This window comes from Balaenoptera acutorostrata, chromosome 17 (assembly GCF_949987535.1).
Source record: "Balaenoptera acutorostrata chromosome 17, mBalAcu1.1, whole genome shotgun sequence".
NCBI lineage: Eukaryota > Metazoa > Chordata > Mammalia > Artiodactyla > Balaenopteridae > Balaenoptera > Balaenoptera acutorostrata.
In genome coordinates, this window is record NC_080080.1 from 62921712 (window position 1) to 62938162 (window position 16451).

Consider the following 16451-nt stretch of genomic DNA (forward strand, 5'->3'; position numbering starts at 1 on the left):
CATTTCCCCAGTCACTGTTACTGATACAAAAACAAACAGAAGAATGACCCATCAGCTTCCGTCCAAAAATTGTGATTCAGTGGTTCTGTTTAGACACCTCCTAGAAAGGACATTTGTCTTTTCAGATACCAGTCTTTCCACTTCTGCCCTAAATCCTGTAATTTCACTTACCTTCTATTTCATTTCCTCTCCATCCATCCATCTCCTCACTTCTGCCTTCAAGCACACCCAGGACATTTACTATTAAAAGAAAAAAAAAGTAAAATTCAACACTGTAGCTTCCAACTAGTATCTATGTTATTTTTCCTCCCATTGTATTTTTTTAAAACTTAATTTCCACAGACTGTCTCTAGATAAACTTTAAACAATATATGTTATAAATAATTGAATATCTGTAAAAGCTGAAATGTATTAAATAGTGAAAAACCACTCTTCCTCCCAAGCTTCCACTAGCAGCCCAGCTCCCTTTCCCAGAGGCAATCACTTTTATCACTGTGTGTTGTTCCAGAGGTAAACATGCTTAAGCATATATGTTCATATTCTGTTTGTTTTTACACAATTGATTACATGCAATGCACATTGTTCCATGTGTTGGTTTTTTCACCTGATATTAATATCACTTGGAGGCTGCAGAATATTTGTACACTATGAAAATGCCTAGGCTTATTTTTGTTGTTTCTTTTATTTGTTTGCTTGTTGTAAAAACAAATATCGTATATTAATGCATATATGTGGAATCTAGAAAACTGGTACAGGTGAACCTGTTTGCAGGTCAGGAATAGGGACACAGACGTAGAGAACGGACATGTGGACACAGGGGAGGAAGGGGAGGGTGGGACGAATTGGGAGATTAGGATTGACATATATACACTACCATGCGTAAAATAGCTAGTGGGAACCAGCTGTATAGCACAGGGAGGTCAGCTCGGTGCTCTTTGATGACCTAGATGGGCAGGATGGGGTGGGTGGGGTGGGAAGGGAGGTCCAAGAGGGAGAGGATATATGTATAGCTGATTCACTTTTTTGTACAGCAGAAACTAACACAACATTGTAAATCAACTATACTCCAATAAAAAAAAAAAAAGAGCTGCTCAGTAGTCATTGCATGTGAATACCATCATTTATTTACCTGTCAATTAGCATTTAGGTGTCTCAAAGTTTGATATTTCAATAATACTGCAATGAATAGCCTCTACGTAAGTCATTTGGGCAAGTATATATGTAAGATACATTTCTAGGAATGAAATTGCTCACTTAAAAACGGAATTAAAAAAAAAAAACTTCTAATCTTTTCTCTCTGAATTACTCTATGCTCTAGTTAAAATAACTCAGTAATCCTCACTACCCACTTATTTGCCTGCCTTTCTATTGCCTTTCACGTCCATTTTGTGCACTTCTCTTTAAATGTCCTTGCCACTGTTTCCACAAACTCAAGTTATCTTCTTTTCAATTAAAATCTTCTTCCTTCATGAACCATCATCTAATTCTTCATTCCACAAGGACACACCCCTGTTTCTTAATACCTCCATTAAATCTCATTTACGATGAACTCTCGTGACACGTGCTGCTCTCAACTTGGTAATGTTGTCATTTGCATGAAGGCTTTATTTCCCATCTAGTTTCTTAGAAGGCAGTCTGTACATTTTTGTTTGTTTGCTTGTTCCTTAGTTGTACTTAGCACAAACCTGTGTATTTAGTAGACTCAATAAATGTTTGTTGCATGAATATATTATTAAATAAATGAATGAAAAATGAATAAATGAGCAAGTGAAAGAAATCTAAGTTTTGCAGAGAATCACATTTAACTCAGTCTGAGAAGGCTATGTGTATCCTTCTGCACTTGTATTTTTGTACCTACTTCATAATTTTTATCTTCAAAGCCGTTATTAAATGAATAAAATCTTAGGGTATTTTGAATCCCTCCAAATTGAGATAAATTATAATCCCTTCAAGTTCAACATTACTTGTATACTTTTGACATCCGAATGAAGGTGCTGTTAGGAAAATGTTTTTCTACTCCAGTCGTGTACACAGGGTTAGATATTAATTCTTATTAGTAATTGAGATCAAACGCATGGTTCATGGAGAAGCATCTCTTCTGTTCATCATTGCTTGAGGAACTTTTGCCTTCTCTGCATACCTCTGTTATTATTATTATTTTTTAAGAGTCTAGATTCTACTGGGGTTTGAGGAAAAAACCCTAGACCTCATATAAAGCAAACTACAAGGCTTCTGATTAGTTCTGTAAGAGATACACAGTGGTGAGAGCTGCTATCATAAGGCCTTGCTAACAGCATTTGCCACCACTCACTATACAAATAACAGAATTTGGGATTTTATGTGATGAAGTTCTGTTTTTCTCAAGAAGACAGACTATGGAAATGATTTTCTTGTCTCTGAATCAGAGGATTGGGTCAATTGCTTAATTATTATAAGTATTGGACTTTTAAAAATTTTAGACATTCTCAAATTTTGTAGTTAAAAAGCTGTTTAGGGCTTCCCTGGTGGCGCAGTGGTTGAGAATCCGCCTGCCAATGCAGGGGACACGGGTTCGAGCCCTGGTCTGGGAAGATCCCACATGCCGCGGAGCAACTGGGCCCCTGAGCCACAATTACTGAGCCTGCGCGTCTGGAGCCTGTGCTCCGCAACAAGAGAGGCCGCGATAGTGAGAGGCCCGCGCACCGCGATGAAGAGTGGCCCCCGCTTGCCACAACTAGAGAAAGCCCTCGCCCAGAAACGAAGACCCAACACAGCCATACATAAATAAATAAATAAATAAAATTAAAAAAAAAAAAAGCTGTTTAAAATACAGGTAACAGGATATTGTAATTTTTTTAAAAAAACTACATTAGAAATAACAAGGAAGGGCTCTGGTCCTAACTTTGCCTCTGTCTCATTGTCCAGTCCGTTCCCTCTCCGTCCTCCATCTTCTCATTGAATAAATAACTATTTAGACTAGAAAATTTGAAGGTCCATTTAAGTCCTAATGATCTATTTAAGAGTGGAGCTCTGGAGATAGAAAAACTGCCTCCCAGATACAGTTCCACTATTTCGTGCTAAGTGAGTCTTGGCAAGTTATTTAAGTCTCTGTGCCTCCATTGCCTTCTTTTCTTCACTTGGGGCTAATGATGCCTACTTTACACAGTTATTGTGGGGTTCAGATAAAACAAAGTAAGGAAAAATAATTGTAAATTCAAAGTCACGGCGTACAAAAAGTAGTTATTAAAATTGTACTGTTAGTTCTTTCTTAAACATGAATAGAGACAATTCTCATTTTTCTTGCACAGGGTTTTATTCGGTAGCATGTGTGGTGAATAAAGCATGGCATGACACATTGTCCCCATAACCTAAGCTCAATTTTTTGTATAAGGCTCAAAACTTTGGGAAAGTCAAGTTATGTCTTTTAGCCACAAGCTTTCAATACCCCTAGGAAACAAACAAACAAACAAAACATCTTTGTTTTTTTAGAGAAAGGAATAAATGCTAATATAAAAGAAGAATGTCAAATGCCCTGCAGTAATATTTGAAAATAAGCCAACTAATACCAAGATATACTTAAACATTTCTAGACTCCATGTATTTCTAATAATTAGGTAACATTTTACATTTTAGTTTCAGACACTTTTCTAAGGACTCTGCATGCATTAATTCAATTAACATTAAAATCAGGTACATATCATTTTAATTTTGCACATGAGATTAATTGGGGAACAGTTTAAATAATTTGATCAAAGTCAGATACTAGGTAATCTAGTCATCATTTCAGTTCACACATTTCAGGTCATAATCAGAGATTATGATTATACCTGGCTCATAAAAGGTGTTGAATAACAGAAAATGTAACTTAATAGTAAGAATTACTCCTGGCTCAGGTATCCTAAAGAGTCATAGAAATAAAATTTAGTATTAAAACTTTTTCATTATTCCTGTATTTTTAAATATAACTTGCAAAGAATGGAGAGAGAGTCTATGTGAGATAAGAGGTCTGCATGCAGCAGAAGGAAAAGGTGGGAAAAATTATTTGAAAGTTCATGATAACTTTTGTGTCCTTCAGGTAAATTAAAGAGCCACTCTCCTGAATTTACCATTTCTGTGGAAGATGAATACTGATATTAACTGCAGTTTGGGAACCAGTATCAATGCCAGCTATAGTGGTATCATTATCAAAACAGTAGTTAGCATTAGTACGCAAAATATATTTCTGAGCATCAAAGGTATAAACAAAAATGCACTATTCAATTATTTTCTTTGCTTTTCTTAATAATATTGCCAAAACATTGAGGAGGAATGGTAAAGAAAAGTGTATTCTTTACATGTGCTTGCCCTTTGAAACAGCAATAGTATGTTGGTATTGTTTTTTATTTCTTTATACAAGTGTGAAGATTGACTCTATTTGTCTTTTGATGATTTACTTTGTTTTGTTATAGAATGTAACATGTTCATAATCAGCAACATTTGTCTCTATTCCAATTAGGAACTAAAGGAAAGCCTAAAACCATCAAATGTTATCATTGCAACAATGCTACCAACTGGAAGCAATTGGAAATTTTGAGAAACTAACTTGCCTTAAATGCTTTAGGCTTAAAAAGCTTTTAGAATATAAGGCAATTATATCACTGATTTTAACAATGTGGATTGGTTGATGACTCAAATTTAGAAAGGTCGTGTTGCTCTGAGCATGATTTATTTACTTTCCATATACAAAATGTTATTTTATTTAAAAAATAACAGGTTGCTTGAAATATGGCTGGCTAAAGTTACTGTGAGCATGGTAATATAAAATTAAAGAATCATAAGCACAGACAATCAATAAGAATGAGAGAATAATGCTTCCTTAAACCTAAGACATTGGGTGCATTTACATACGATCAAATATATGGGCTTAATTTACCATAGCAAAGCAATCCAGTTCCCTTTACGTGTGTGTGTGTTTAAACACGTCTTTGGTATACACGCTGTCATTTACAAATGCACCTTTGTGTGCACATGTCACAATAGTTGAGAAGTGATATTGTCAGAAAGATCCTTAAACATTAGTATGGTATTTCTTGGGAAAAGAGTGAGAGAGGCTGTCCTCTAAGCATTAGTCACTGAGCTTGATATCTCAGAACTTCACTTTAAATTAGCTCTTGAAATTTTACCACCCCTAGATTTAAGGCAGTTACTATAGGTCTTTTGTTTTATATCTAGTTTGTTCTTGAGTAGGGAAAAACATCCTTCTGCCTTCTGCCCGATGAGTTTAAAGTCCCCTGTTTCCAGAAAGGCACTTGCACAAGGTTCACAGGAAACATTGTATCCTCTTGCAAAGCAAGAAAGAAGGAGAAAATGCAATGCTTAGATTTCTAGTAATATGTAATTAGCAAATCATTTTCTATAAAGCAAGTAAGTGGAATACGAAATACAGAAGCAAATGGAGTCCTCTTAAAAGTGAATACTCCTCATTTCTTGCTTTTTAAAAATAAAGTCCTTAATTGTATATGCTTATAAGATATGTATAAGTGGCATAAATTGCATTTTAAAAAATCTAATATAAATGCATATATGTGTATGTATGTATACATGTATCTATATCTATTTATCTAGATGGATATAGACATCTGTACGGATAGTTGTAGATATATATCCATCTAGATGGATAAAGATATAAATATAAATATACATAAAGAGGAGAGAACAAGAGAGGAAAAAGAAGGAAAGAGAAGAGAAGGAAAGAGTAAAGAAAGGAGGGAAAAAAAGGAGAGAGAAGAGACAGATTTTTATGAAGAGGGGATCTTGCAGGATCTGAGAACCACTTCATTTGCTTTCATACCCTTTGCTTCTTAACAGCTATAGAGCTGAGTGGAGTATTCTCACCAGGCTTAGATTAAAAAAATGAAAATTTCTTACCTCTTTTTCTCTAACCCCTCCAATTAAATCCCTGCCAACAACCTGTACTTAGTCTCAAAGCATCTCTACATAATGCAGGGGATTACTTTTAACTATACTCTGAAACTGAGAATACCCATTCAATTGTGTATTGCCATATATAGAAGGACATTATAAAAATGAAACCAATTCAATCAATAGTTCATATTTTAGATTCTATAATAAAACAGACACAGAAAAGCAAATGTAGATTGATATAAAAATAATATTCAGGCAAAATATAGATTTACATCACAGTATTTAGGAAACACCAATTAAAAGATGCATGATCAAATTGTGACGATGAATATTCCTTTCATAGAGCATCATAAATGTTCAAGTACTCCTAAACCTAAGAAAAAAATATATAATTATATCTCCACCTAGTGGATACCAATGGTAAAGCAGGTGCAAGAAGAGAAACCTAAACAGTTCTCGCCGTCTGATAAAAAGCAGCAAAACAGGATTGCCATAAAAATCTTGAAAATGAACCCCAAATTAGTTTATGATGTCTTCAGGGACTTTTAGGAATACTAGGGTACTCCTGCTTTCAATGTTTTATCTAGAACGGCATTACTCTCTCTCTGGATGTTAGAAAACCGTGTCTGCTCCTGTTTTACAGGCAAGGTGTCTTCACTGAGCAGTATACATTTGAACCGTGCATTGCAGCTGGTCTTAGACAGAAAAACGTGTCATTTAAATGGAATTGGAGATCGATTTGTTTGATTTGATGTGTATTTGGGTGGATATTGCCTCTTAAATTTTTGTCTGAAGAAAACAGTGAGCTTGATGATTATCACTGGAAGCCAAAGGGAATTCCAGATAAAACACAAATAAAAAGTAAAAAGAGATCCTTGGATTATATTATGGGCCTACCTATTAGCAATTGTTTTGATGTTAATGAGGGAAAAGTTCAGACAAACTCACTCAAAACCAAAGGTTTACAGAGGGGTTATGTGGTGTAATTTAATTTCTTAAAAAAAAAAGAAAAGAAAAGAAACTAGTATTTTTTAACCAGCACAAGCATTTTTACTCTAGGAGCAAATGAAAAATTTTATTTTGTCCTTCTTCCTTAAGTGTTCAAGGGAATATTATAAATATTCTAAAGCTGTGATTTACGGCTGTAAGATCTAGAAACAGTGGACTGAGGTAACCTTCACAATGTAATATGTTTAGCACAATAATGTTCATCACAAAGATATATATCTAGTGTATGTTTTGGGGGGAGGGTGAAAATGCACTTCCTGGAAAGTCAATGGCATTAGATGGCATTAAAATACTATGATTTCTCAACACAAAAAAAAGTTCATTAAAATACATCATTGCTAGAAAAACAAGATCATTGATAGTTTTTAAAAAATTGTTGGACCCAAACTAAGGATGACTTTAAAAATCATAAATTTGTTTTAAAAAAAGAATATAGGGGAAAAAAAGAATTGTTTAGAATTAAACAGTGAAAAGTAGTAAAGCTTATAGATTCTCCATGGTAGACAGATAAGAAGACTTGCAATTTATGGATTAGATATCTACATATTTAGAAAGGTATATTAATACTAGAAAAAAATTATTCAATAATAAAATTATACCACTAAAAATTGTGGTTACAAGTAAAAAGTAAAATAAAATAGCAGCAGGAAATAAAAAGAATAAAATTTCAAAATAGCCCATCAACTGATGTTGATTTCATTTATGCTTTTCTTGTTTGCTTCTTTATATTTCTCCTTTGTTTTGTTCTTAATTTTTCAGATTTCTGAAATATGATGTATTTCCAATTTTTGGAACAGATTTTGCAGGACATTTTCACAATGCTAGCATGTTTAATATACTGCTACCTAACTCTACCATTTTCAAAATTGGTATTAAAGCAATTTTCTAACTTAGAAACAATTTTGTGAAAGAACAAAATCTTGTTAAAATGTTTGTAAAGATTCCCTCTTTAAAACGTGACTGGCACGTTTCTGATATAAAGATCAGAAATTTAATTATGTATATCAGTATTTAGCATAATATTTTAAGTCTGTATTATGGTAACTGAGAAAGCTAATTTAGTAATATAGCTGCTTCCACTATGTAATGACAGAAATGAGACTCTTTTCTACATACATATCACTGCAAATGTTTTTGAAATTTTCCCTGGGCCTTTGTCTCATTTCTTGTGAAACTAAATATAGATTCTACGCCTGCTGTTTTCCTTCTACAAAAGATTTAAATTTAAAGAATAATAGATGCCTGTCTAGACAACCCTAAAATTGTTTTACTTACTGATGTATGGATGACTGATAAATGTCATCTTTTCTGCCTGCAGTGCATTTTGAATCAGTCTACTGACATTTGTCTATAGCTGACCTGGGTCTGCATTTTAGATTTACATGATGCATTTAAGTTTTACAACTATAAACCTTTCTATTTCATTGTTCCTATTCTACATCCAATACAATAAAACAATTAGATCCTTTACCATGTTTCTTCTTCCTCACATGGATGTTTTTAATTAAACCAGCAGGGAAGATTGTAATCAAACGAAAGGCAATGGAATTTACTTCATCCCTTACCTAGTGAAACAATTATTAAATTCCCTAGCTTCATATTTCTCATATCGATAAAATTAAATCTGCAGCTCTGCTAGGAAGGGTGGGAAAAAGAAGCAGTGCCAGGTAATCAAAGCCTATAGGTCTTCAGAACAATAATGCAAAATATATAACTCTGTTGTCTGGAAAATTGTTAGCTTACTCCTGTAGATTTCATATCAGTTTTCCACATTTTCACTTTATTGGGAAGTGTTCCTATATTTTACACATAATAACAGAACAGTAGCCCTTAGAAATGTGGTTATAAGACCTAATTAGGTTATTCTTGAACAATGTTTTTATAGAATAATGGCTTACCTTGAGTTGACCCACAGTTCTATTGAAAGAAATAGGTTTGTTTTTTTTTTTTTTTTTTTTGCTTATGTTATAAACGCAAAATTATCAAGAACATGAATACGAAGAAGGGCTTTGCAGGCTGTGTGTCTATGAGTCTTTGTTAGACATCTCATTATCCTGATACATTGTGACATGTGACATTCCCACTTTTCACCTTTTACACAGCTTACACTGCTTGGACAAGTTTAAAAATTTATATTAAAAAATCATCCTTACATTTTTAACATGTAGAGAAAACAATTTACATAATTCCTAGCCAATAAAGAAACAAAGAATTTGAGCAGCTAGAGAAGTGATAACTTCAGTAATATGAACAATGAGATAACTTCAGTAATATGAACAATGATTCCTGACTGCCCTCCATCTGATTTAGGTTTGCACTAGACGTTTAGCTGGCAAAGGCCAGTGAAAACGTTCTTCCTTTGTATGTACTTTGTTTATAGCACTTATCTCAAATATATCAGTATTTGTCTCCATCACTTGACTGTGAGATTAAGAGCAGAAAACATAACATTTGTCACCATCAAATACTTCAGTCATGGTAGGCACTCAATCAATGCTAAATGGATTAATGGATTAATTAATCTTAAAGGAATGAATAAATATGGTGATAATGGAATGTTGATATTATGTTACCAATTCCAGACTCCATCCTCTTAAACATCAAAATATTAAAAAAAAAAAACTTGTTAATTTTCTGCAGAATCCTATAAAGGACCCTGAAAGTCATAAATGAAGTTAAGCAGCAGATAAAAGCATGAAGACCATGAAAAGAAAAGGATAAAAACCTTCTGAGTTAATCGTGTATTTGGATGAGATAAGAGGAAGAAAAACATAAAACAATTAAGATGAACATAATTTTATAGTATTTTGATTGTGAATTTGGAGCTTTAAGCTACATTAATTGAAGGCACTTAATGAAAATTAGGCTACAATCCTAACTTCATGACTATCCTTTACGATTTATTCTGTCTGGTTTCAAAATGAATCCATGTTCTGTGAGGAATGCAGACTCTAATTTATGAAGTGATTTATACGGGCAGATGCAGACGACTTTGGCTGAAACTGGTGTTTGGTCAGGGATCCAGGAAATGGAGTTATATCTGTGGTAAATATGACTATAGTCAATGCAAATTTTGCAGACAATATAATTAGTAAGATGATAATGATTTTTGAAAGGAATTTACAAAGGTAAATTATGCTATCTTGCACTGTTTTGGGCATGGGTATGGATACAGGAAATCAAGAAGAGAGTACAGGAAAAGTAAAAGAAAATCCTCTCAGAAAAAAAAAAAAAAAAAAGAGAGAGAGAGAGAGAATGTTCCCAAAAGGGGATATAATGAATGAAATTAAACAGAATGTAGGTGAATGCAGTACTACTCTTCTTAAAGAATTATTATCATCATTAATTACCTCAATTATTAGTGTTCATCAATTTCTTATTTATTTGCTGCTAGTTAACATAAATGGAAAGTGAAAAAAGAATTCCTTAAACTTGCAACCAGAATAGATAATTAATCAATCAGAAGACAGGTTTAATGAATTTAGCCAGAATGCAATACGGAAGGAGAAAAACAAGAAATATGGACACGACTTTGAAATATCAAAGTATCAAGGAAAAGATACTAAATATATCTAATAGATGTTGTAAGTCTCACTTCTGATGTGGTGGAACAAGTGGACTGACCTTCTTACAGCTATTTATTGTTTTAAACTCTGGGCAAAATACCATAAAACAACTACCATATGGGTTTGAAGAGTCAACAAAAGGAAGCCTATTTTGGATGAGACCAGATGATTGCAAATATAAACTCTCAAGAGGTGACTGCTCTGTCCTGTGGCTTTAGCCTGAGGGCAGGCTCGGGTTGCAGCAGGGCACAAGTAGACTCAAGCTCCTTTAGAAGACCTGCTATCTTTCGGGCCTAAGGAAAATGAAGACGGGACAACCTCAAACTGAACTGCCCACTGCAAAAGACAGTTTACAGTTTGAATCACACCTCGTGAATTAAATGCTAGATAAAAAGCATCACATTTGTTGGAGGAAGATAACAGAATCCAGAGACTCCACAACCTCATATTCAAAATGCAAAAAATACAGTCCAAAATTACTTGTTGTACAAAGAACTCAGAAACTGTGATTCATGACCAAGGAAAAAGATATTAACATCACCAACTGTGAGATGACACAGACGTTGGTATGAGACAAGGATTTTAAAGCAGCTATTATAACTATGCTCAATGAGGTGAAGGAAAATACTTTTGCAATCAAAGAAAATATAGTAAACTTTCAGCCAAAAATAGAAAATATAAAAAAGAATTGTAGATTGAATCATGCCTCTCCCCCCACCCCCAAAATATGTTGTTGAAGTCCTAACCATTAGTACCTGTGACTGTGACCTCATTTGGAAATAGGGCTTTTGACGAAGTCATTAGTAAAGATTAGGTCATACTGGAATAGGGTGAACTCTAAATCTGATCATTAGATTCCTTTTTTTTTTATGATATTTTTGCTTTAATGGGAGTTTAGATGCTCATATGTGAGACTTTTAACTGGTTAACCAACAGCTCCAGTGTTATAAGTAGAACAGCTGAGATCTGGAAAGATCTGGAAGTACCATTTGGACTCAGAGGAGCTGCTTAAGTGCAACATTGTAGAGCAGTTCATTTTAGTTCAGTAAACACTTGTCATAGCTTTGTGTCATTTAACTGACAAATATTTGACTAACAGTCAGTTTTTGACTTAATTAGGACCTGAATAATTAAGTTTGCAAAACCTACACTGTGCCTTAGGTAAATGGGGAGCGGGGGTGGGGAGTAGCAAGGAATCACCAAAAAGGTCACTTTAGCCTTCATGGCTCCATTGTAGGTAAGTGCTCTTCTGAACACCAAGGTTTGTAGTTTTTAACAGTTGTGCCGTCTTCTGTATGTTAGAATTATCATCAAAGTTTTGCCACTATTACCAGGGAGTGGTCACAACCATTATTTCACTTCATTTGTTAACCTTACCGCATAGGAGGGCATATTAAAATGCTTTCGGAGTTCTACAAAGTTTGTGGGGACTTTTGTTTATTTATTTGGGTGCTAGCGACTGAGTCCCAATAAAATTTTTTCCAAAAAGGATGTAAAGTGACTTATGGTTATACACAAAGTAGAAGTAGGTGAGAAAGTTAGATGAAAAGATAAAGCTAAGGAGACACAAAATCAACCAACCCAATGACGCTAAAAATAAATTCATAACTTAGTGCTGATGTTGTCATCTGATTATTTGTATGTTACTCATACAATTGCCGTGAGAAGGTAAATCTTACATATTTTCAAATAATGATGTGAAGTTTGAGGTATCTTTCAAATGTTCTAGTTTTCTAGAATTAGGTTAATAAGCTATTTGTTCAGCAGGTTGTAGGCTTAAGTTTTCTGTTTATATACAATAATTTATAGAAAAATGAAACAATGCCCTAGTATATACTGCATCCTTCCTTTCCTCAGCCATCCTATCATTTTTTAGCATCCTTTTTGTTCTTTATCTGGCCTTGTTCTTTCCTCATCTGCTTTCTGTATATTTTCCCACTTACCTACAATACTGTATCAGAGGTTCTCAAACTGTAGGATGTTTTGAGAATCACTTGGTGGGTTGTTTAAAAATGCAGGTTTTGATTCCCTTCCAAAGAGATCGATAAATATGGCTAGGGGATAGGACCAGAAGCCTGTGTTTTTATTAAGGGGCTCAGGTGATTTTGATGCAAGTAGCCCGAAATGCAAAGTTAGATAAATGCTGGTTTAGCTTCCTTTTCTGAGATTATTAGATTCTTTTATAAAAACAGACTCAGGCACAGAAGGAAAGATGCCTCGGAAAGACAGAGGTAGAGATTGGAGTTATGCTGCCACAGTAAAGGAACGCTAGGGACTGCCAGAAATCACCAGCAAAGGCAAGGAAAGATTCTTCTCTAAAGCCTTTGGACGGAGCATGGCCCTGCTGACACCTTAATTTCAGACTTCCAGCCTCTAGAACTCAGAGAGAATAAATTTCTATTGTTTTAAGTCATCCAGTTTGCGGTAATTAGTTACAGCAGCCCTGGGAAACCAATACAATAATCAAATGGAAAATTTTAAGCTGCAATTTAAGAATACAATATAGAAAGTTTTAAAAATTCACTGTAGGGGCTTAATAGTAGAATGGCGATGATAGAGTAGAAGGTCAGTAACTTTAAAACAAACCAATATGGGGCTTCCCTGGTGGCGCAGTGGTTGAGAATCTGCCTGCCAATGCAGGGGACACGGGTTCGAGCCCTGGTCTGGGAAGATCCCACATGCCACGGAGCAACTGGGCCCGTGAGCCACAATTACTGAGCCTGTGCGTCTGGAGCCTGTGCTCCGCAACAAGAGAGGCCGCGATGGTGAGAGGCCCGCGCACCGCGATGAAGAGTGGTCCCCACTTGCCGCAACTAGAGAAAGCCCTCGCACAGAAACGAAGACTCAACACAGTCATAAATAAATAAATAAAAGAACGTGAATTTCTAAAAAAAAAAAAAAAACAAACAAACCAATAGAAAGTATACAACTTGAAGAATATATATTGACTTGCAAGAACAGGGCAACTATTTTGAAAAATAAAAGTTTAAAGGCATAAAATAATGTAATCCAAATGAGTAACTTTTACTCTACCCACATATATGACTTTTAAAGAGACTGTAAGAATTACAAATTAAGGGAAAATGTGAGAATTTACTTATAAATTTATAAACTTTTTATTGGGGCCAAGAAACCAATGATCAAAAGAGGAATGAAAATTTATTTATATAGAAATGAATGTGTGGGAAAGGTACCTAGGAAAAGAGGTTGGGGATGACCCATTCTGCATGATAACAAGGGCTCAGTATTGTATGTGCTAATAGATGATTGAAGTAGTTGAGAAAATTCACTGGAATATAAAGATTTTGGAAAATGGAAAAATACTAATAATGGAGACATTAACATAGATATTAAAATCACAGAGATTAGTGAGAAGGAATAGAGTGAAGAAAATAAAACAGGTCTGGTTAATATATTTCAGGATAAACTCATTTAAATAACATTTATTGAGCTCCTATTAAGTACTAGTCACTGTGTACAGTAATGCAGAAATAGATTGTCTATTTTTCAAAGAGCTCATGACATAATAGGAAGTCAGGAGAATGTCTTAGGGATTAAAGTAAGTAGCTATGAGGTTATGTGTTAAACAGATGGTATAAATGTCAACAGAGTTAAGTTGTTGAAATGTGGTGCAGCCAAAGTTCTAAAAGTGGGAATGGGCGCTGGAGAGTGTTCTCCCAAATCTGAGGATCTGGGGGAAACAAAGAAGCAAAGCCTGCAATATTAAAGGGAAGTCGTAGCGTCAGAAGAACAGCAAATTAGCACCAAGGGATAAAAAGACGGAAGAAACAATTAATTATTTCAGAGGCAACAGGAGACATTGACAGCAGTAAGTTAAAGAATCCATAGGGTAGAAGGAGAAATGGCTGGAAGGAATCGGTCAAAGGTAAATTTTTTAAAGGACAAGATTGAGCTTACAAGGATTGAGAGAAGTAGGAGGCATATTTTTTTAAATGATGAATTAATTACTCAGTGGGGTGTAGATGTAGATAAATGGATGAAAAGAATTTTGTTGTACGTGGGTGTGCATGTGACCGTGAACATGTGTATGCTTGTGTGTGTGTGTGTGTGTGTGTGTGTGTGCATATGTATGCATATGCAAGTATAAATAGTGAGAAAAAGTGAGGTTAAGAACTATAAAGACTGGAGAATTAATGTAGGGAGTATATTTTTCTTTTAAAAATTGCTTGGATTAATTTAATGAAATCTGGTTGGTGTAGCGTAGAAGAAGTTATATTTCCAAAAAGCACTAAAAATAATTTAATGTTTGTATATGAGTGAAAGCACTCTTAAAAGCAATTCAATTTTAAGAAGTTTATATTTTCAACAATCAGCCAATGATACTCAATCTAGTTATTTAAAGTCAGTGCTTTTTATTTGTGACAGTACCCCTTGAACCTACATAATAACACTTCATATTTTTTTTATATAAACAAAATATCCAGCTGGAATAAATTGTCCCTGTCTTCGGTAGGTACAATTTTACATGCCATTGAGAATTGAAAGCAGGAGCTCACGGAGCAGGATGTAAAAGGAATGGATAATAAGAATTTCCTAATTAGCAGCAATCACTGTCAGCACCATTTTTTTTCTATAACAATAAGAACAAAAGTACATTATATTTAAGTGCAACAAAGCTTGTTGTTTTTGTAATTGTTGTATTTTTTAAGTCAAGGGCTAAGTAACCCAAAATGAAGCTGATACCATTTTGCCACCATTCAGCAGATGGTGCTGTTGACCTGGATTTAATTCCAGTCACTGGAACTGGGACAAACAAATGTTTGCTCCACTCACTCTTTTTTTTTTTTTTTTTTTAAAGTTTACTTCTTTTTTTTTTTTTTTTTTTAAATATTTATTTATTTATTTATTTTATTTATGGCTGTGTTGGGTCTTCGTTACTGTGCGAGGGCTTTCTCCAGCTGTGGCAAACGGGGACCACTCCTCATCGCGGTGCGCGGCCCTCTCACTGTCGTGGCCTCTCTTGTTGCGGAGCACAGGCTCCAGACGCGCAGGCTCAGTAGCTGTGGCTCACGGGCCCAGTTGCTCCGCGGCATGTGGGATCTTCCCAGACCAGGGCTCGAACCCGTGTCCCCTGCATTGGCAGGCAGATTCTCAACCACTGCGCCACCAGGGAAGCCCTCCACTCACTCTTAATAGCTTAATATGTATAACTGGTTCCTCAAAAAAATGGAAAAGTTTTCTTAATATATATTCATCTAAGATCTGAAAAAAATATTGAAAGAAGTTAATCATAACATCATTCCAAAATAAGCATTACAACAAATCTCTTATTTTAGACATATTTAACAATATCTACCTTACCACGTATATGATTTGAAACCCAACTTTTTTTCATTTTATATTATATTGAAAAGCACTTCCTATGTTTTAAAATTATTTTATTTATTTATTTATTTTTGGCTGGGTTGGGTCTTCGTTTCTGTGCGAGGACTTTCTCTAGTTTCGGCAAGTGGGGGCCACTCTTCATCGCGGTGCGCGGGCCTCTCACTGTCGCGGCCTCTCTTGTTGCGGAGCACAGGCTCCAGACGCGCAGGCTCAGTAGTTGTGGCTCACGGGCCCAGCCGCTCCGCGGCATGTGGGATCCTCCCAGACCAGGGCTCGAACCCGTGTCCCCTGCATTGGCAGGCGGATTCCCAACCACTGCGCCACCAGGGAAGCCCCTAAAATTATTTTAAATAATTGCTTTAAATACCTGAATATTCCATTACTTATTTGTAAAGGTGTTCTTTTTATTTATTTGAAATGAAAAAATTAATTACAACACACAACACTCTCAATATACATCAATTTGAGCATAAATATAGAAAGAAATTTATATGCACACAATACACATATAAATATATATGAACTGTGGAATTGATCTGGTGCTCTGGTGATAACAGCTAAATCTTTCTCATGAAATTAACAAATTTATCAGTCAGTTGTAGTTCTGGTGAATGTCTCTGCTCTGATTCTGGACTAGGTCCTCAGATT